The following is a 24,046-nucleotide window of genomic DNA, read 5'->3' on the forward strand; positions in this document are numbered from 1 at the left end:
GGGTGTCCATCAGTGCACGTGGCACCAGGACACCCTAGGCCGCAGGTCGATGATCGACTTTGTTGTCGTCTCATCTGACCTGCGGCCGTATGTCTTGGACACTCGGGTGAAGAGAGGGGCGGAGCTGTCAACTGATCACCACCTGGTGGTGAGTTGGATCCGATGGTGGGGGAGGAAGCTGGACAGACTCGGCAGGCCCCAAGCGTACTGTAAGGGTCTGCTGGGAACGTCTGGCCGAGTCTCCTGTCAGAGAGATCTTTAACTCCCACCTCCGGCAGAGCTTCGACTGGATCCCGAGGGAGGTTGGAGATATTGAGTCCGAGTGGACCATGTTCTCCACCGCCATTGTCGAAGCGGCCGCTCGGAGCTGTGGCCGTAAGGTCTCCGGTGCCTGTCGAGGCGGCAATCCCCGAACCCGGTGGTGGACACCGGAAGTAAGGGATGCCGTCAAGCTGAAGAAGGAGTCCTATCAGGCCTGGTTGGCTTGTGGGACTCCTGAGGCAGCTGACGGGTACCGACAGGCCAAGCGGGCTGCAGCCCGGGTGGTTGTGGAGGCAAAAACTCGGGCCTGGGAGGAGTTCGGTGAGGCCATGGAGAAGGACTATCGGCTGGCCTCGAAGAGATTCTGGCAAACCATCCGGCGCCTCAGGAGAGGGAAACAGTGCCCTACCAACGCTGTTTACAGTAGAGGTGGGCAGCTGTTGACCTCAACTGAGGATGTCGTCGGGCGGTGGAAGGAGTACTTCGAGGATCTCCTCAATCCCGCTGACATGTCTTCCATTGAGGAAGCAGAGGATGAGGGCTCAGTGGTGGACTCGTCCATCACCCGGGCTGAAGTCACAGAGGTGGTCAAGAAACTCCTCGGTGGCAAGGCACCGGGGGTGGATGAGATCCGCCCTGAGTACCTCAAGTCTCTGGATGTTGTGGGGCTGTCTTGGTTGACACGCCTGTGCAACATCGCGTGGCGGTCGGGGACAGTGCCTCTGGGATGGCAGACCGGGGTGGTGGTCCCTCTTTTTAAGAAGGGGGACCGGAGGGTGTGTTCCAACTATAGGGGGATCACACTTCTCAGCCTCCCCGGGAAAGTCTATGCCAGGGTTCTGGAGAGGAGAATACGGCCGATAGTAGAACCTCGGATTCAGGAGGAACAGTGTGGTTTTCGTCCGGGCCGTGGAACACTGGACCAGCTCTATACCCTCTACGGGGTGTTGGAGGGTTCATGGGAGTTTGCCCAACCAATCCACATGTGTTTTGTGGATTTGGAGAAGGCATTCGACTGTGTCCCTCGCGGCATCTTGTGGAGGGTGCTTGGGGAATATGGGGTCCTGGGTCCTTTGCTAAGGGCTGTCAGGTCCCTATACAACCGAAGCAGGAGCTTGGTCCGCATTGCCGGCAGTAAGTCAGACTTGTTCCCAGTGCATGTTGGACTCCGGCAGGGCTGCCCTTTGTCACCGGTTCTGTTTGTAATTTTTATGGACAGAATTTCTAGGCGCAGCCAGGGGCCGGAGGGTGTCAGGTTTGGGGACCACACGATTTCGTCTCTGCTCTTTGCAGATGATGTTGTCGTGTTGGCCCCTTCTAACCAGGACCTTCAGCATGCACTGGGACGGTTTGCAGCCGAGTGTGAAGCGGTGGGGATGAAAATCAGTACCTCCAAATCCGAGGCCATGGTCCTCAGTCGGAAAAGGGTGGCTTGCCCACTTCAGGTTGGTGGAGAGTGCCTGCCTCAAGTGGAGGAGTTTAAGTATCTAGGGGTCTTGTTCACGAGTGAGGGAAGGATGGAACGGGAGATTGACAGACGGATCGGTGCAGCTTCTGCAGTAATGCAGTCGATGTATCGGTCTGTCGTGGTGAAGAAAGAGCTGAGCCGCAAGGCGAAGCTCTCGATTTACCAGTCAATCTACGTTCCTACTCTCACCTATGGTCATGAGCTTTGGGTCATGACCGAAAGGACAAGATCCCGGATACAGGCGGCCGAAATGAGTTTTCTCCGCAGGGTGGCTGGGCGATCCCTTAGAGATAGGGTGAGAAGCTCGGTCACCCGGGAGGAGCTCAGAGTAGAGCCGTTGCTCCTCCACATCGAGAGGGGTCAGCTGAGGTGGCTTGGGCATCTTTTTCGGATGCCTCCGGAACGCCTTCCTGGGAAGGTGTTCCGGTCCCATCCCACCGGGAGGAGACCCCGGGGAAGACCTAGGACACGCTGGAGGGACTATGTCTCCCGGCTGGCCTGGGAACGCCTCGGTGTCCCCCCGGAAGAGCTAGAGGAAGTGTCTGGGGAGAGGGAAGTCTGGGCATCCCTGCTTAGACTGCTGCCCCCGCGACCCGGCCCCGGATAAGCGGTAGAAGATGGATGGATGGATGGGTTTCAGATCCCATCATAGTACTGCATAGACTGCACTCGTGAAGGTAACAAATGAACTTCTAATGGCCTCAGACAAAGGTTCCGCATCCGTCCTGTTGCTTCTTGATGTTAAGTGCTGCTTTTGACACTATTGATCACTCCCTTCTCTTAGAGAGACTGAAAACCCACATTGGGCTACGTGGACATGTTCTAGCCTGATTTAAATCTTATTTATCTGATAGATATCAGTTTGTTAGTGTGGACGGCATATCCTCTGAAAAGTCAAAGGTATGCTTTGGTGTTCCTCAAGGCTTGGTTCTGGGCCCATTATTGTTCTAACTATATATGCTCCCTCTGGGCGATGTAATCCGAAATCACAATGTAAACTTTCACTGTTACGCTGATGACACACAGATTTATATTTCACTGCTGGCAATACTCGGCCCTCATTCAGTGGGGTTGCGGTTGGTGGGTGTCCCTTTGGTTGATGCCTGGCAATGTGGGTGGATTGATTTCCTGCCTGTTGGGCCCTGTCCGGGGCCTCCCCTCGATAGGGCCACAGTGTCGCCGGACCCCCCCATCTCAGTTCCAAGGTGTTACGCTGCTGTATTATTGTGCTCGGGGATATGAGGAATGCCCTTTCTAACTTTTCTCAGTCTCCTCCAGTTTTACATTTTAGGAGGAGATGAGGTCCTGGTCCACACCTGCGAAGTACCTGGTTTGGGGGGCCCGTTGCTGTCCCTGTCCTTGTCCACCTGGTCATGCTTTTGACCTAGTGTAAAATCAAATAGACTCTGGATTTAGCCCAGAGAAATGTATAAATTATTACAATTGGACTCTTAATATCTCACCCGGCACAGCCAGAAGAGGACTGGTCACCCCTCTGAGCCTGGGTCCTCTCTATGTTTCTTCCTAAAATGTGGCCTTCTTAGGGAGTTTTTCCTAGCCACTGAAATCCAACACTACTGTTGTTTGCTCCTTGGGGTACAACTGCTGTTGTAAAAAGGGCTTTATAAATACATTTGATTGATTGATTGATTCCAAACCACGTTAGCTAGTTAGCTATTATCTGGATCTTGAGTCGAAAGCATATATTTTTTCTGATATTCCCTGTGTAAATGAGATAGGACTAACTACTATTTTATTGTTTGTAAAGCAATATGCATATACATGATTTTTAAATAATGAATTTGCATTTTATTGCATGATATAAGTATTTGATCACCTACCAACCAGTAAGAATTCAGGCTCTCACAGACTTGTTCGTTTTTCTTTAAGAAGCCCTCCTGTTCTCCACTCATTACCTGTATTAACTGCACCTGTTTGAACTCGTTACCTGTATAAAAGACACCTGTCCACACACTCAATCAAACAGACTCCAACCTCTCCACAACGGCCAAGACCAGAGAGCTGTGTAAGGACATCAGGGATAAAATTGTAGACCTGCGCAAGGCTGGGATGGGTTACAGGACAATAGGCAAGCAGCTTGGTGAGAAGGCAACAACTGTTGGTGCAATTATTAGAAAATGGTAGAAGTTCATGATGACGGTCAATCTCCCTCGGTCTGGGGCTCCATGCAAGATCTCACCTCGTGGGGCATCAATGATCATGAGGAAGGTGAGGGATCAGCTCAGAACTACACGGCAGGACCTGATCAATGACCTGAAGAGAGCTGGGACCGCAGTCTCAAAGAAAACCATTAGTAACACATTAAGCCGCCATGGATTAAAGTCCTGCAGCTCACACAAGGTCCCCCTGCTCAAGCCAGCGCATGTCCAGGCCCATCTGAAGTTTGCCAATGACCATCTGGATGATCCAGAGGAGGAATGGAAGAAGGTCATGTGGTCTGATGAGACAAAAATAGAGCTTTTTGGTCTAAACTCCACTCGCCATGTTTGGAGGAAGAAGAAGGATGAGTACAACCCCAAGAACCCCATCCCAATCAAGAAGCATGGAGGTGAAAACATTATTTAGGGATGCTTTTCTGCAAAGGGGACAGGACGACTGCACCGTATTGAGGGGAGGATGAATGGGGCCATGTATCGTGAGATCTTGGCCAACAACCTCTACATGCTTTGTACTGTAAGTAGGAAAACCTGCAAAATCGGCAGGTTATCAAATACTTGTTCTCCCCACTGTATATACGCAATATATTTGTGTACATATTTGTTGAAGCCTACACAAGCTGGGCACTAACTGGTTAGAAATTAAATCAATAGTGTGGAAATTAAGTCAAACAGCAACCCAACATTTTTTTTTTCCTTGCATGGTTTCCTCATGCTAATGTTTTAAAATTTATGGAAACAATCTCATTCAAGTTATAGATCAGATTTTAGCATTTTTTTTACTTCATCATGTTGGAAGTTCAATAATGTATGTATAGTAATTGTTTGCCTTTTTTGTAATTTACGTTCAGTCAATGTTAATATATGTGTCTTCCGAAGTAGATCTGATGCTGTTCTAGTTCTTATCACGCTGCTTGCAGGAAGTCTGGACTGAAAAAAGAGGCAGAAAGGAAAGCACTCTCCGGCCTTCTACATTGATTGGGCAAACGTGCCCAAACCACAACAAGGAGTAGCTAGTGGCATGAGGCAAGAGAACTACATTTGATTAATAACCACCCAAATTCTGACGTTTCTGACCCATTGTACTGCACTCTGGGATTTTAACCTTTTTCTCAAAATGGCACAGTTAACTGCAAGGCATCGGCTTTATTGCTTTGCCATTCAGGGGTCACCAAATTGCTTTTCATTTTCTTTTTGCCTTTCTATAAGTGTTTCTTGTTTGTTTTTCATACACCTCAAACAAATAAATAATTACAAGTGTAGACAGGCTGACTGAAATGTTTAACATATGAAAAAATACAACGAAAAAGATGTTGAGTAAAGAGAAACTGTCCTGTTCATGTAGTTATCCCTAATTGCTCCCTTGGCCCCTGGTTGGGACATGAGGACCCAGGAAACAAACTTACATCACATGGTGGCATCACGGACCTAGTGTACCAACAGAAAAGCTCATATTGAAATCAATCAAGTTAGAGTCTAGCATTTCCAAGTCCAGGAAGGTGTTTACGTAAATTTTTAGAATGCATTTTTCTGAATACGTTTTTGAAGTTTTATCTCAGTTGATGAAAGGACGCAAAATTCCATCGCGACCTCTCCCCAACAATCAAATGATCGAGTTTAGAAGGGCTGAAGGAGGTTTCTTTGTCATCTGGACCAGGAATTATAGTACTTTAAGGTCAAACCACACATCATTTGCTTTTAAATGCAGATGTGCTTTGTATTATAGGAGTATGACTATAAATGCTCCATTTTAAAACAGCAGGACAATATACCCCAGCGTCTTCAAGATAAAACATGACAGTGTTTCTTCTTATTTGGATTTACAAAGGTTCTTTTTATCTACTCTGGGTGTTTTATAGTCTCCGATTAATCAGTTGACTACAGTTGTTCATGAAAAGATGTGGGCATGAATATGGGGATATTGTGGAATAGGTTTAGCACTTATCCCCTTAACACCCTCCAAGCAAGGAAATTGGGAGGGCTCTGCCAAATGACCTGTTTAAATTTCTCATCAGCGAGAAAGGATCCCTTAAAATAGCAAGGTGTTTTGAGATCCACATGGTGCTCTTTGATCTTAGGATGAAATATTGTAAAACAGTCTGTATGGTAAACAATGTCAGAAAAGCTTATCTGTACCCAAACTTCCAAAAATGATCAAGCCACTCTCATGAGGTAGAAAAATGAAAAAGCCTTTATTGTTTATGGCTTGTGCAATAGCAAGTGTTAAGAATGCACCGATGCCTTGAGGCTACAACTGCTTTCATCAGGGTGACAAAGTAAAGGGGTGGACCAACAATTATGTCATTTTCTGAAATCTCACAGAAGGTGACAGACTGAATTAACATAATGCAATTGGTAACCTTAAGAAATATGGTGGGAAGAGATTACAAATGGCACAGAATAATTTGAATATATTTTTTAATTACACATAGAAAAATACATTTAAGTCTCATGTAACCAAACAATTACTAAAGAAATAAGGTAAGCATCATGTGGGATATGGTATATACAGTATTGTATGCTTGTTGGTACACCACATTCTGTGCAGGTTGAATAAAAAAAACACTATTGGCTTTTAACTAATATCATTTGGACATTAAGACTCCTTTTCTATTTCCTTTTAATTACTTTTTTGTCACCGTCTGTTCGCCTATATTATTTAGTTAATGTGATATTTCCATGGGGTACTGTGTGTAAATTTTTTTGGTGAAATAAGGCATTGTTAATCGCTAATAATGTCATGCATACCTTAACAAAACACATTTAAGATTATTGTAACAATACACAAACACATTAAAATTTTTGTCACACATTATGAATACATACATTGGAAAATAGATTGCTAAGGTGTAATTGATTTATTATTTAATTCATTCACAAAAAACACAGTGAGAATGGGACATACATATACATTCTGTAAAAGAAACATTTAAATGTTGAAAACTTTAAGATGACTGCAATAGATGAAAGATAAATACATTTAACAACATCAGAAACCAGCAAAAATGACAAAGTTCTTGAGCTTAAGCTCTACTTGCATGCAGCTCATTCCACTTAATAAGTGATGGCAAATTCACTTTGTTCAGAAGTCACGCTTTATGGATCTAGCATTTACCAGTAATTGTTCTTTTACTATAATTTATGGTTTAAACATTGAAGAGTGGTGTCAGATATCATGGTTATTTTTGCAGTGAGGGGTTTGTAGATAAACAGAAAAGAATGCTGTTCTTTTATTACGTATTATAAACTACAATGAATTGTTCTAGAAGTATCACCTGCAATAAAACAAAAACAGTGGTATACAGAATCCAATAGTTTTAAAGTATATGTTGTATAAAATATAAGTATTTTAAGTACAGTTGTCAGATACATAATTAGGTCTTCTATTTTAAACAATATACTTGTTGGGTAATGTTCTCACTGATATTGCATCTTTGGTGTTCCCTTTAGATCAAAAACTGTTATGATTATTTCTGGAGGTATGCCTTCAGAGTGGGTGTATTGAAGCAATCTCATTTGCATAGAATATTAATCTTGATAAGTAACTGCAAATGAGAAACATCTTGAGTAGTTTGTTAAACCAAATAGAGGCCAATTTTCTTCAATTCTCCAAGCCTCTACCACTTTAACTTGACTTAACAAAATTATAATTTGTATAATTAATATGGCGCAGGAGGGTTAACCTGCTCAGGCTGGGTGCTGTGTCTGAGAGCTACCCAGTAAAAAGATAAACTATCCTTGTTTACTGTCAAACTAAGTCAAAAGGCACCCGAAAGACTGAAGAAAATATTTTATGCATTATGATTCCCAATACTCAGAGAACCAAGGGGAAATAGTGTATCTGGTCTCTGGAGAGGTTGCCAGTCGTGAGTCACCCTCTTCAGACGGTGTAGTGAGTCGTTGAATATCTCAGGTGCAGTGTGGGTAGAGTGGGTAGCTGGATGGATTTCACACAACCTGACTAACGGAGACTCACTATTCATCTCCCTGCAGCACAGAAAAAAAGCCAGACTGCCCTGCCTCTCGTTGAGCCAACAGTGACTGTCATGAAGAGATAAATATTGAAAATAAAATAAAAAATGCATTCCCAACCATCACGTACTGTATACAGTATTAATTCCTGTCTTTGGTCTAAACATATGCATTTTGATCATAAACATATCATAAAAGTATATTATTTGCTTTTTAAAACCATTATGATTTTAGTCACTAATCCAATGAATTACCAATACCTTGTTGCACTTCTCAAGCACAATCTCCTCTGCTTAGCACTACAAATAAGTACATTGGAGATCCATAAACGAATATGTGATTACCTTTTCTTAGGATTGATAGTACATATCTCTGTTCTGGCACCAGAATTAGCTCATGTGTCATAGCATTGGCCCTAATCTCATTTAGTGTGGAGGAAGATCACACCCTCGCCCCTGGCAATAGACCGGGGAACTGTGGGTGGTTCAATGCACTGGATTAATTTACCAATTATTTATCTGTGACAAGAATCAACACAGCTTATATGTTATTTTAAGATGTTCCATTATGACCTGGATTCATTAGCAGGAAAAAGAACACACCGTCCATGTGAAAACTGACATGTTATGCATTACTGTGTTATATTCATAATGCATTGTGACCAATTCTCTATCGCACATACACTATGTCCTCTGACTAATATTAGTGAGGCAGACTTGGGATGGCTTCCTGTTTTTCTTAGGGAAGTTTTCGTCCTGGCCCAGTCATCAACCAAATTCTATGGCAATCGCACATTCCTGTCAGAGTTAATGTAATATTATTGATATGTTGAGCAGAGACGTTGCTAGGATCACAATGCATTCGGGGCTTATAGGAAAGTTAAGTTTGTAGTCAGTGAAGTTTCAGTCTATCATGAACCTATCCCAATGCCTAATTTGTTTTTAACGTGGTGAGGGCCGAACGCAGATTGCCTGTGTGGCAGTCTGCGTCTAACCACTATAATATTTAACAATTGGCAGTCACTCACTCACTCACTCACTCATTAAGAGACATTTGCTCTTCATGGCCTGCTCTGCTTACATGGTCCAGCAAAAACATAGGGAGCCAGCCAGACTAGGGTTGTCCGCAGGGTCTTCAAGTCACCAGACTGACCAAAAGCTCACAAATACTAAAAAATAATAAAAACCTGAGTTCACTCAGATTGTAAAGGGATGGAACAATGATCAGCTTTTGCCATAGCAGATACATAAAAAATTTGAAAAAGAGCCCCTTTGGATTATTGTGGTGAATGTTCTTCCATAGTTTCAAACAAAGCCCTGGTTTGATAACTACAATAATATTTAATGGTTTGCTGCCAGTAAACAGCCTGTCCATGCAGCTATAACATCCCATCTTGGAATGTCAACAAACTAGGCGAAAAAGTTCCATAAAAATCACTAGGTCCATTGCAGGAAATTAATGTATTTGTTTGGTTGCCGCGATTCCCTTTACATAACTTTCATACATAAAAAAAAAAAAAATGCATATAATTCTAGTCATGGTCATGCTGCTGACATCTGGGCTGTGCATGAACAGGAAATATTGGATTTGTTCAGGTGAACTCTCATGGGGAACACGCAATATGGCTGCATGGGCATTAGAGGGTTGCATTGACATTAGATGGTTGTATTGATATTAGGAATTTTGCCATCTTTTCTATGCTCAACTTACCCCACAAGGAATAACACTGAAGCTGTGACCCCCTCGCTGAGAATGACGGCTGATTCAATTCATTTTGACATATTCAAAAACATTTTACTGGTTTATTCTGTAGTTGTCAGTGACATCATACATGAAAGGAAAAGCCATTTTTCTCTTTCCCTTGCTTCACTTAAAGCCCAGTAACCCCGTGGTTGATTCATGTTCGTCTTGCAACCACATGATCTTTTTGCTTAGATTAATTATGCTTTTTAATGTCATTACCATGTTGCAATTTAAGTTTTCATATCTGATATTCATTATTTTATTTCATGGAGTCGGTTGACAGTATATTAGGCTCTCTTCATTAATATTGCATAGTGATATCATTCATATGGATGTCATATACACACTTTTATGGAATTTAACTGCACTACCCACTGAACAAATTTGGTTTATTTAATACATTTAATAAGAGAGCATTCACACCTGGAACATTGTATTAGCTGATAGATAATATATTACATTTAGTAAGTCTTGGTTTTATCTTGGATATCAGATGGCCCGTACGATAATTATAATTTTGATGGATTTGCCCAACTTGTTTCATTGTTAAATGCTTATCTTGAATTGGATATCTAGTTTCACACATTCCCTTCAATCATTCTGTCCTTCCTGTAATTTCATGAGTCCTGGATCGCCTACACATCCACCACATGACATTGCTTTAAGCATCTTTCCCACTTGTCATCGCTCACGGAAAAATGTTGTCTCTTATTGCACTGATGCAGCGTCAGCCCTTTTCTTTTAATCTTGTCAGTCGGATGCTTCTTGTGCTCAAAGTTGTTCTACAGTACAAGCACAATGCTAATTATGCTGCAGTCAAAAAATCTACCTAATCCAATCCAAAACCCAGCTACACAACAAAACTGATGGAACCTTATTGGATAGACTAGGCACTGTCATGATCTGCTCCCGCTGTGGATTTGAGTCAATGAGGAAAGGCCATATTTGCATATTGGAAGAAATTAAATATATTGTTAATTGTGACCTGACAGTTAACTAAAACATTGTCTTAATTCAATACAAATTGATGCAACCTGTCATCTACTTGAACTTATACCACATTAACTATAATTACAGAATGCAGGTGTTAACTGAAACAACATTCACGCGCAATAGGCCAAGTTGAAAGGCTGAGTGTTTGTGCTGGCTCTAAATGAATTACAAATAAACCAAAATACAAAGCTTATAACTTTGATATTGTGCATATGCTTGTCCTTGTCTCAAAGGTATTCTTTGTTCTGTTTGAAGAGCCGACAAAGACCCAATGACCTGGCAGAGGCATATTTGTTTTGGCTTGATGAAGTCCAATCTCCTGTCACTTGACATAGTCCATGTTTTTTGTCATGAATCCTAACACGTTTCCCTGGACCTTTAAAAGTAAAATAGCCCCACAGTATCACAGATCCAACACCATACTTCACAGTGAGTAATATGTTGTTTATGCATAGCCATGGCTAATTCTGAACAAAAGTTGATAATAAGCAACATGTTTGTCTCATCAGACCATAGAACCTGGTTCCTATCAAAGTTCCAATGACAGTTAACAAACTCCAGGTGCTTACAATTGTGATTTGGTGACAGCAGAGGATTCCTTTTGGCAACCCTTCCAAATAACTTGTTGGCATGGATGTGGCGTGTACTTGTAGTTTCGGAGATATGTTTACCCCAAGACTTTTGCAACTGTCTTTTACAACTGTAATCCTTGGAGATTTCTTAGCAACATGAACCAATCTTCTCATTGTGCATGTGGGTAAAATACACATGTATATTTGTCCAGTTTAAATTATTTCCCTAATAGTGGACATTGATATTTTCAGGTATGTAGGTATCTTTTTATAACCACTGGCAGACTTGTGATGGACAACAACCTCTTATTTCATTTCATTGGTGTGCTATTTCACCTTTCCCATGTTGGATTTCAACTCCAATTTTCCCCCATATTTATTCTTTATTTACACGTAGGATGTCATGGATGACCACTTAAGAATTTCCAAAGATTCAAAATGTACCCATTCTGTCTTAAAATATTGAGCAGATGTACATGGTAGGATGGCTTGGATAGTAGTTAGCTTAGGTATTGCTATGTGTAAAGAAGAAGGCCTGGAAGTACTTCAAGTACTTACAGTACGTTTGCTGCAATTTGGACAGCAATCAATTTCAGATTATCATGGCCATAATTAGTGATGTCAGAGAGTATGTCTATTTCTGTTTGCTGTCCACATCAGCCACTAATGAGAATTTCATTGTTTTAAGGTAAATGCATGGGAATATACTGACATGTCACCTTCCTCCCAAAGATTTACTTGGTTGTCAAAACACTTAGTCCGTGTTAGTTTACACAAAACTTAGATTTTATTTTAAGTGGTTCCAGTATTGCCTTTGGGAAAAATGTATGCTGCCGCAACGATTGAAAACATTTATGTGATTGACCACTAGACTATAGGGGTATTATGACTCATAATATGATACTCAATCCCATAACAACTGAATATGGTACTTGTGTGCTTGGCTATCCTATGTTAAACATAATGAACAGCTTCCTATACTCTGAATAGCTGTTAAACCTACTAAAAATGGTCGCTACCAAAGTCCCCTGAACACAAATATAATATGCAAAATACTCCGATCTGGAAATAAGGTGGTTACTTAACTTTTAATTGCATCAAATGAAAACGCAGCATCTGTCCTCACGCTTCTTGACCTTATTTAAAAATTTTGCTTTTAAACTACAAAGTATTATAGACTTGCTCCTATGTAATTATCTCTGAATGTGTCCTTCAATGCGTACCTCCACGTTTCGTACAATCACAAGACGCAAGCTTTGTTGTTCCGAACATTTCAAAACAAACAGCTAGAGGCAAGGCTTTCTTCCATAGAGCTACATTTATGGGGGAAATAATCTGCAGATCCTTATTATGGGGGCTGAGTCACTGACTTGCTCGCGCTCTCCTTTGCCATCCCTGAGGGAGTGCATCACGTCATACCAGGCTTTTTTCACCATACTCAAAGAGAGTGGGTTGAGTCACTGACGTGATCTCTCCGTCCGGTTTTGCGTCCCCTTAGGCTTAGGAGAGATTGTTGTCGGGCGGTACTCAATCAGTTAGTAATCTGTCGTACAGCCGGAGAAATCTTGGCGTGCGGTTGGCTTTGTCCTGGGGTATCTTAGGTTTAATAAAAACGCGGACTGACTTTTGATAAACTTCAGTGTCAAACTCAGTGTCAACAGATGAGTTCCAGAATGCCACCCCTTTCTGTCTTTGCTAAGGTGTACATTTATGTCACTGGCTTTGAGAAATGCCCCCTCTAGGTGTTAACGCTTCTGGCTCTGTACAGCCCATTTAGTGCAGTTGTAGTGCCATAATCGGTACATGGTGGGATATAGGCAACAGCAGCATAAAAGCAAATAGTATGATTTGCCGTTTGCTGTAGATCTAAGTCAGGAGAAGAATCCCCTTAACATTTGAGGTTGCCCACCTACTGTTTAAACAGTCTCACCGCACCCCATTTTGTCAGTGAAAACAGAAGGACAGTGTGTTCTTGCCAGAATCATTCCAGAAGGACAAGCCCCAGAACCAGGCTGCAGGACTCTCTGGGCTTGACAACAATCAACCTGGTCTTGTCGCTGATCCGGTCATTGTCTGATGGTCCCTACCAGTCCATATCCACAGTCCACCTGTCCACCAACTCAATAATATACGGTAGGTTAAAATGTACATTCTCATTAAGGCCTTGCACACCCCGAGTACACTGAGACGTGTGGCATTGCAGCATAAAATGCCAGTGCTTATTCAAATGAAAACACAGACACTGACCTGAAACGAACTCCCTTTATTGAGTTGGAACAAGGAACATCTCTCTCTCGCTCTCTTTCTCTGTCTCTTTATATTTCTTAATTGTTTCTAACACACACACACACACACGCTCACACAATCCATTCTTCCATTTATTTAGGTTAATCTCCCAGCTCCTCTGTAATCCTTCTTTGACAGATTGGCTTTTTTTGATGGAGGTTAAGGCAGATATAGTTTTTTGGTATATTTCTCCTTTCGTTCCCTTTCTTTTCCTCACCCACTCTGCTTCTTTGTGAAGTACTACCACAAGAGTCATAGTCATTACACTTACCCATCAACACTTTGAGCTGGGTTCATGCTCTCAACTAAAAATACATAGTCACAGTCTTTGTAATGCCACGGTTTACCTCCCTTTGTCATGCTTTATAGATTATTATTTGAACTGCAGTACTAGATGTTGTTTTCTTGTTTTTATGCATATGACTCTCAATACTACACGTTCATTTATTCTATTGGTTTCCCGTTGATTGACAGCTCTCAGACAAGAATCTTCTGTTTAAGCTGCCCAAGATTGTTTTTGAGTCCTCAGCAGTACAAACAATTTCATTTGAGTTTGATGCTGGAATTTTAAATAATAACTTTTAAACAATGTATTTTCAGTTGCAGGTTGCTAGTAACATAATTTCAAGGCATCTTACTGTTTTCCTATGCTGTTAGTTAACCATTAAATTACAAAACTTTGATCTGTTGCACCAAATGAGGTGCAAATTATTCAAACATCTCAAGAGAGTTACTCAGAGTCCAGCATAAAGATCTGAAACGTGGCATTCATGGAATGTCAAGAAGGACAAAGTCTCCTCTCAAAAAAAGTTTTTATATAGATCCCACTCAAGCCAGACTACACCTGGCAGACAAATTTGACTTCTGGAGCCATGTGCTCTTGAAAGACAAGGGTAAATAGGTTTGTTTTTGATAAGTTTGGCCATAGCAAAACAATTACTTCAGCAACAGAATGCTTTATGAACTGTGAAGCATGATGGGTGCGGGGTTGGGAAGATTTCTGCCTCAGGGCTTGGACACCTTGCCGTCTTTGAGAAAAATAATGAATTCCAATTTTGTACCTAGAATACTTTATTAATAATCATAAAAATAATATAAATGTGTAAGGTTATTTTGCATATAAAGATGGAGGGGGGGGGGTTCTGAAAAGTAATTTGAATAAGTTTGGACTTGGACGATTGAGTGTGAGAGCATTGGCAGAAACAAGTACACAAATAATGTTGAGTGCATCCATCAAACTAAGAAATCCAAATTTGGCAAGCTACTAAAACATTTAAGACCATTATCGATGAGGTGTAGTACTTTCATGGAACATCCAGTCTACCATGCGTTGCTGCTTACTGACATTATGTCTCTTGTTAACTTTAGCTTGTAAATGTCCAATCTCAACAAAAGTAATAGTTAGTACCTATATTGTTGTAAAATCTTTAAATCTCTCTGAGCTAGATCACCTGCCTTTGCAATGTTTGTTTATTGTTGTATTACAGCATCATTATCTACAGGAAAACCATTGTGTAGCAGTATCTACAGGTAAACCATTTGGAATTATGATAGTTTGGTTAGTGTTTTGGAAAGAGATGACAAATTAGATTTCTTCGTAGTTTTTGTACTGTACATCATGTATATCCTAGGGTGGGAGAAGTTAAAGAGCCAGCCTTTGCAGGTGTCTGTGTTTTTTTTATTTTTATCCTGCATGGTGGAGATCACATAAGACACAATCAGAGTCTTGTTCCGCTCTATGAGGTCATCTTAAACTATCTTCCATTTCCTCTTTGATGATGTGACTGTGGCCTTTCTCTCAGGATGGCAGGCTGTTCTTCAGCCCCTTCATGTTGATAACATCACTGATTACCAGGCTGTGCTGAGGAGAGGACACATAGTCAGTGATGGACGTATTATGAAACGTATATTTGTAATCGTATCATCTGTTATAGTTTAAGGCGATAATGTTGATAATATGCAGGGCCCATAAAAATCTCAGAGGAAATAGACAAAATATCAATTAATTACCACATATGACTTATTGGCAGCAGTGAACTGAAAGGTAATCATGGCCAAAGGAAGTGTTGATTTATGAGTGACCAATGACAGATATCCCCTACTGCGCAACCCTATTGGGTTAGCAGATGTTGAGCAAGTGAATCTTGAGGAAGAGTAATCTTGAGGACTTGTAATTGAGATGGTACTAGTGAGTCTGGCAGCACATGTGTAACAGGGCCAGTTTACCGAAATGTCAACATCATTGTGATGCATGTTATAGAGGGCACTGGTAACAAAGCAGATGTTATTGTGGTAAGCCATATCTAACTTGTTGAGGTAAATATTAGTAGTGGCAATGTAAATTGAAGCCCCAAACGAGTGGGGAAATCCTTTTCACCAGAGTATACTTTTCAACATAGTTAAATGATGTTTAAATGAGAAACACTTCTGGTTTTGACTTTAGACTGGATGTGTGTCTGGAATGAATTAAACACAAAAATACACTATAAGACCAAAAGTATGTGGACACCCGGCCATCACACCCCATTCCAAAACCATTGGCATTAATATGGAGTTGACCCTCCCTTTGCAGCTTTAACATCCGCTAATCTTCTGGGAAGGTTTTCCACAATATGTTGGAGTGTGTCTATGGGAATTTGTGCCTATTCAGCCAAAAAAGAATTTGTGAAGTCAGGCTCTGACATTGGACGAGAAGGCCTGGCTGGCCAACACTGTTCCAATTCATCCCAAAGGTGTTCAGTGGGGTTGAGGTCAGGGATCTGTGCAGGCCACTTAAGTTCCTCCACACCAACCTCATCGAAGCATGTCTTTATGCATGACCCCGCTTTGTGCACAGGGGCACAGACATGCTGGAAAAGGCAAGGGACTGCCCCAAAAAGGCAAGGGACTGCCCCAGGTTGGAAGCAACCAATTGTCTAAAATGTCTTTTTTATTCTGTAGCATTAAGACGACCCCTCACTGGAACTAAGGGGCCTAGCCCAAACCTTGGAACATAGACCCAGACTAATTTCCCTCCACCAGCAAACTTTACAATAGGCACTATGCATTCCGGTAGGTAGCGTTCTCCTGGCATCTGCCAGATTTGTCCATCAAGCTGCCAGAGAGTGAAGAGTCGTCCATCCCTCCAGAGGACAAGTTTCCCCTGCACCAGAGTCCTGTGGCGGTGTGCTGTACACCATTCCAGCTGATGCTTGGCATTGCAGATATTGATGTGAGGATTTGCATAAAGCTGCTCGGCCATGGAAACCCATTTCGCGAAGCTCCCAACGCACAGTTCTTGTGCTGATGTTGCTTCCAGAGGCAGTTTGGAACTCAGTGGTGAGGGATGCTACAGATGCTAAGGCAATTTTAAAGCACGAGTTTGCATGGTGTACCTCTTTGTGGCTGGGCTGTTGTTGCTCCTAGATGCTTCCACTTCACAATTAAAGCACCTAGAGTTAAGCGGTGAAGACCTAGCAGGGCAAACATTTTCTGAACTGACTTGTGGCAAAGGTGGCATCCTATGACAGTGCCACGTTTAATCCATTATACTGACATTATGCCAAAGTTTGTCTATGGAGATTTCATACACCTGTGAGCAATGGATGTGGCTGAAACACCTGACCTCAATAATAGTCAGGTGTCCATATCGTTTTGGTCATATAGTGTACTTCTAGGTACTGACATGCTCTAACTCTGTTTGTGGGGCAGACAGGTACAGGCCACTTTCAATTGAAGAGTATCAGAGGAATAGTTGGATATAAAGGAAGATGCCCTTGCTTCTATGAATCCATGTTTGCTATATCACTGCAATTAATGTACTGGCCTTTTGGGGGAGTTTTAAGAAGTCAGATAGCTTGAAATTGCAATACAATTTGGCAATACTTCTCTCAGAATCACAACACATGTTTTTAGCTGGAAACTGACATATCTATAATTTGAATAAGGTACATGACACACAGAAACAAAAACAGAAAGCAGTGAGGTGCAAATCATTTAAACCTAATATTTGATTAGATAATAGTACAAAGACAACATATCAAATGTCAAAACTTAGACATTATATTGTTTCTTGAAAAAGATATGCCCACTTTGAATTTGATGACAGCAACACATATCAAAAAAGTTGGGACAGAGGCAACTAAAGATTGGAAAAGTTGTGTAATGCTAAAAAACTAAACCTGGTTTGAATATCACACAACAAATTAGGTCAGTTAGTAACAGGACAGTAACATTATTGGGTATTAAAAGATCATTCCAGAGAGGATGGGCCTGTCAGAAGTGAGGATGGGGAGGGGTTCACCACTCTGTGAAAGACTGCGCAAGCACATAGTGACGCAATTTTTGAATAACGTTTCTCAACGTAACATTGCAAAGTGTTTAGGGATTTCATCATCTATGGCCCATAATATAATTAAAAGATTCAGAAAATCTGAAGAAATCTCTGTATACAAGGGACAAGGCCGAAAACCAATATTGGATGGTTGAGATTTTCAGGCCCTTAGGCGGCAATGCATTTAAAACAGCAATTGGTCTCCTTAGTTCCCAAACGCTTACAGAGTATTGTTAAAAGAAGAGATGATGTAACACAGTGGTAAACATTTTTAAACGTCAAATTCAAAGTGGCCATGTTTTTTCTCCCCAAAACAATCACATTTCTCAGTGAAGGAACTGGATTTTGACCCATTTTAGATTAATTCCAAATAGTCAATGAATTAATGTAACAAATGAATTTAATATATAAAGAGAGTATTACAATTACAGTACAAAGTACCAAAGATAAAAGTTATCCGGAAATTCAAGATGCTTGCAAGAGCAAAAATGCAAGAGAGAAATTTCCCAAACCCTGCTCTGGTTTATATCAATCAATCAAATGTATTTATAAAGCCCTTTTTACAACAGCAGTTGTCACAATGTGCTTTACAGAGACACCCGGCCTTAAACCCCAAGGAGCAAACAACAGTAGTGTTGAATTTCAGTGGCTAGGAAAAACTCCCTAAGAAGGACAAATTCTGGGACAGCAACGGGCCCCCCAAACCAGGTACTCCGCAGGTGTGGACCAGGACCTCATCTCCTCCTAAAATTTAAAACTGAAAAAAGTTAGTAGTGCATTCCTCGTATCCCCCAGCACAATAATATAACAGCGTAACACCTTGGAACTGAGACGGGGGGTCCGGTGACATGGTGGCCCTACCCGGGGGAGGCCCCGGACAGGGCCCAACAGGCAGGAAATCAATCCACCCACATTGCCAGGCATCAACCAAAGGGACACCCACCAACCGCAACCCCAGAACTATATCCCAAAACTAAAGGCATGGGGGTTGGTTTAGTGAACAAAGGATAACAAACTAGTCCTTAAGAATAGACCTCTAATCAATTAGGGACACGTTCCAATCTGTTCTGGGACCATCTCATAAGACAGTGGTGTTATCTCGAGACGCAAGCTAGCTAGGCAATAACAAGCAAACTTTTTGTCCCTGCATTCACAGCTTACAGAAAAATCTGTAAACCATTAACATTCCACTGATTGCCCACTATGACAGGAATTAAGTGCATATGTATACAAGTCTATACTACTTTTTGAAGAACCATTGAATGTGTCAATAAACATAGAATTTACATTTTTCTCTCAGTTTCAACTTTTTTTAGAAATGGGGCTGCGAAATCTAAATACGGAACCCTGGAAAAGAATACATGGAAAAACTGAATTTAGGGAACAATTCAATTTAAATGAAATGTCCTTTTTTTGTTGACAGGACTGACCATCTATTTGACTCCTGGGACTTTACACTGTTGTCAAGGCGTTTCAAAAAGATATGTTTTATATGCTCAATGCCCTTCTCTTATGTTTCATTTCAAAGTGCACAGTTTATGTTCTGGGTCATCAGTACAGTACACAAAAGAAATACACTCATTTCACTAAATATCATCCATCCATCCATCTTCTTCCGCTTATCCGGGGTCTGGTCGCGAGGGCAGCAGTCTAAGCAGGGATGCCCAGACTTCCCTCTCCCTAGACACTTCCTCTAGCTCTTCCGGGGGGACACGAGGCGTTCCCAGGCCAGCCGGGAGACATAGTCCCTCCAGCGTGTCCTAGGTCTTCCCAGGTGTCTCCTCCCGGTGGGACGGGCCCGGAACACCTTCCCCGGAAGGCGTCCAGGAGGCATCCGGAACAGATGCCCAAGCCACCTCAGCGGACCCCTCTCGATGTGGAGGAGCAGCGGCTCTACTCTGAGCTCCTCCCGGGTGACCAAGCTTCTCACCCTATCTCTAAGGGATCGCCCAGCCACCCTACGGAGAAAGCTCATTTCGGCAGGGATCTTGTCCTTTCGGTCATGACCCAAAGCTCATGACCATAGGTGAGAGTAGGAACGTAGATTGAATCGACTTTCTTCACCACGACAGACCGATACATCGACCGCATTACTGAAGAAGCTGCACTGATCCGTCTGTCAATCTCCCGTTTCATCCTTCCCTCACTCGTGAACAAGACCCCTAGATGCAAGAACTCTCCACCAACCTGAAGTGGGCAAGCCACCCTTTTCCGACTGAGGACCATGGCCTTGGATTTGGAGGTACTGATTTTCATCCCAACCGCTTCACATTCGGTTGCAAACCGTACCATTGCATGCTGAAGGTTCTGGTTTGAAGGGGCCAACACGACAACATCATCCGCAAAGAGCAGAGACGGAATCCTGTGGTCCCCAAACCTGACACCCTCTGGCCCCTGGCTGCGCCTAGAAATTCTGTCCATAACAATTACGAACAGAACACTAAATACAATTCCCCATTTCAACCCTGGAGAGCTGAGGGTTTTGCATGATATTCATTTTACCATCCTGGAGAGCTGCAGGGTCTGTATGATAGATAGTAGATATATAGTTGTTTTCATTAGACCATTCGAAACTCATAGCATTTTTTTCTTACGGAGTCACTCCTTAGTTGCCCTTGCTGTGTGTTTCGGGCCATTGTCATGCTGGAAGACCCAGCCATGTCCCATCTTCAATGCTCTTACTGAGGGAAGGAGGTTGTTGGCCAAGATCTCGCGATACATGGCCCCATCCATCCTCCCCTCAATATGGTGCAGTCGTCCTGTCCCCTTTGCAGAAAAGCATCCCCAAAGAATGATGTTTCCTCCTCCATGCTTCACGCTTGGGATGGTGTTCTTGGGGTTGTACTCATCCTTCTTCTTCCTCCAAACACAGCAAGTGGAGTTTAGACCAAAAAGCTCTATTTTTGTCTCATCAGACCACATGACCTTCTTCCATTCCTCCTCTGGATCATCCAGATGGTCATTGGCAAACTTCCGACGGGCCTGGACATGCGCTGGCTTGAGCAGGGGGGCCTTGCATGCGCTGCAAGATTTTAATCCATGACGGCATAATGTGTTACTAATGTTTTTCTTTGAGACTGCGGTCCCAGCTCTCCTAAGGTCATTGATCAGGTCCTGCCGTGTAGTTCTGGGCTGATCCCTCACCTTCCTTATGATCATTGATGCCCCACGAGGTGCAGGTCTACAATTTTATCCCTGATGTATTTAAACAGCTCTCTGGTCTTGGCCATTGTGGAGAGTTTGGAGCCTGTTTGATTGAGTGTGTGGACAGGTGTCTTTCATATAGGTAATGAGTTCAATCAGGTGCAGTTAATACAGGTAATGAGTGGAGAACAGGAGGGCTTCTTAATGAAAAACTAACAAGGTCTGTGAGAGCCGGAATTCTTGTTGGTTGGTAGGTGATCAAATACTTATGTCATGCAATAAAATGCTAATTAATTTTTGTTTTAGATTCCGTCATTGGCTTCAGAGGATTTCTGTGCAGAGAGCATTTTTTTTCTCCAGCACACAGAAGTTATGTAAGACCAAATGATTAATGCCTATTGTGGTTGTGAAATTGTCGGTGACAATTGCCCAGGGAAATTCTCCATATGGGTGGCATCTCTGTTGTTGCCAATATCATAACCATTTTGAAGATGCTGCAGCAATATTGACAGTAGAATTGGGACTAAAGACACATATTGTTCAATCTAAAATATCCCCCAACCACCCCACACACACACATAAAATGTTATTGAAAAAGGAAAACAAACTGGATAAAATAAAAAGCTCAGAGAAAACTACCATGCATTTACCCTGTTACTGTAACTCACCCTAGGATAAGTGCTTTTGAAATTAAACCAAAGTGCATGAAATGCCATCAAAGGCATCACAATGCAGTTGATATTATATTATAAAAGAAGTAAAATAATATCAAAGAAACAATTAACAAGTGTAATAAAATAATGCAAAGTAATTATTGACAAGAATGCTTATACATTCAAATCTAACCCTTTATTTGGTAAGGTTACTCAGGAGACCGATAGATATGGGGATTTTACTGTGTTCTGAACCTTCATTGTTGCCTTGGTATTAATGAAGGTAATATACATCAACTTTCCTTGATATATTGTTTCTGTAGTGTATACAGTATATATATATGTACATTACATATAAAGTATATGTACATATGCACATTATTTTTATGCTGTCCATGTACTGTACTCCTACATCCTTAAGTTCCATTGCAAAACACATTATTTTTGTTATTATTTTTGTAAAGACATCAATAAGCATTTTTTTTTTTTTACACAAACAGTGAGTGGACATAACAGAAACACCACACGAAAAAGGACTGTTACTTTGAAGTAACTAAATCACAACTACAAACGCAGCTGCAGTAGCCACATAAGGTTGATTGCCATTTAGCAGTATAAATTTCAGCTAAAAAAACAGGTCTGACAATTAGCTCTTTGATATTTGAGTTTGAAAACCAATCTAACCTAAGAGAGTTCCTAATAAGCAAATTAGACTGTGCCCAATATGCAGGTGCATCGATCACAAAAGCATTACAATTATTCAATGTGTCAAGGCAAACTGTCTCTAAAAAAACATGACAGCACGTGCCGAACACGGACAAATTGCATTTTCAGGGAGGAACAGTGATCGCTAGCTAAAGGTGTACGAAAGGGATAGTAGTGCAATGCACCAACAGTGTAGCCTCAAAAATGAAGACACAATTAAATCATCACTTCTATGACCCGGTCTCAACAAGAATTGTAGGTTGAAACCTTAGAGCTGGAATTTTAGCTGCCATTCAGAAAACACTTGTTTTCAAAGCTAACGCTATTACTTGCTATAAGGACCACAAAACCTGGACCCCTGAGGAATGGGAAAAAAAGTAATTTGATCTGATGAGTAATCTTTCACCCAACTTCCTACATCACAGGTATATGTTTGGAGGAAGCCAAAGGATGCCTTAAGGCCACAATGTCTGCTATCCACTGTTAAACATGGTGGTGTTCGGTAATGGTAAGGGCAGCCATCTTGTGGGAGTCATTGGGTTCAGTTATTGCTGTGTATGGTGGTATAACGGCCAAGGACTATGAGGCTTTGTAACATGACAAGGAGGACCCTATGGTGTAAAAACTCTCATAATGTTCCAATATTCCAGGATGATAAAGCCTCCATATACAGTGCTAATGGATTTTTGAAACATGGATGATATCAAACGGCTTCCAAGGCCTCCCCGGTCACAATTCCTGAATATAATCGAACCTTTGTAGTGCAGAGTGCAAATATGATTTTCATCTCATTCCTCCTTCAAAGAACTGGAGGCTTTTCGTCTTGAAGAATGCAAGCAAGTTCATTTATATAGCACAATTCATACATCGAAGCAATTCAAAGTGCTTTACAAAGAAATATATATGGAAGTACAATAACATAAAAAACAAATGAATACATCATAATAATAAAAGATAAAATAAACATAAAATATATAAAGATTAAAAATGGGATAAAAACATAGGAAGCTATAAGGCTAAACAGTGTGATTATATTTAAGTGCTCAGTCATAGGCACGTGAGAAGAGAAGTGTTTTTAACCTGGATTTTAAAATGTATACGTTTGGGGCACGTCTAAAATCTTCTGGTAGTTTATTCCAGTCGTGTACAGCACAAGTGCTAAACGTAGCTTCTCCATGTTTAGTTTGGACTCTGGGCTCTACCAGCTGATCTGTGTTCATGGATCTAAGAGCCCTGCTCGGTTTACATTCTTCAAACATATCAGAAATATATTCGGGTCCTAAACCAATAACCCACTACAGACAGTTCAGGACATGTATGATAGTATTCCAAGAAGGACTAGAGATGTTCTGTTGGCAAAGTGTGGCCCTACTCCTTTTAAGGTCTGTGATATTAATACATTGTTAGGTGTTTCCTTTATTTTGTCAAACCCTCGGTGTGTTGTATTGCACAACATGTGCAAATGTTCAGATACACACAAACATGCACACAGCACTATCCAACACAGGCTGATAATACAACACATCTTGTTATCTATTGTTCTGTTAGAAATCGGCCGTTTCGTATAGTGGTTGTAATAATTAGCATACCCGTTTGTCAAGGGAGAGAGAAAGTATATTATTTATTGCAGCATTAGAAAGTCTTGTTCATGAGGTTACGGACCTGGTCTTCCTTACACAACCTCAATCTCATCTCAGTCAATCTCTTCTCACTGTAATGTTGGTTACCAGCTAGCCTATACATTAAGGGCGTTTCTAACT

This window comes from Esox lucius, chromosome 1, assembly GCF_011004845.1.
Source record: "Esox lucius isolate fEsoLuc1 chromosome 1, fEsoLuc1.pri, whole genome shotgun sequence".
Taxonomy (NCBI): domain Eukaryota; kingdom Metazoa; phylum Chordata; class Actinopteri; order Esociformes; family Esocidae; genus Esox; species Esox lucius.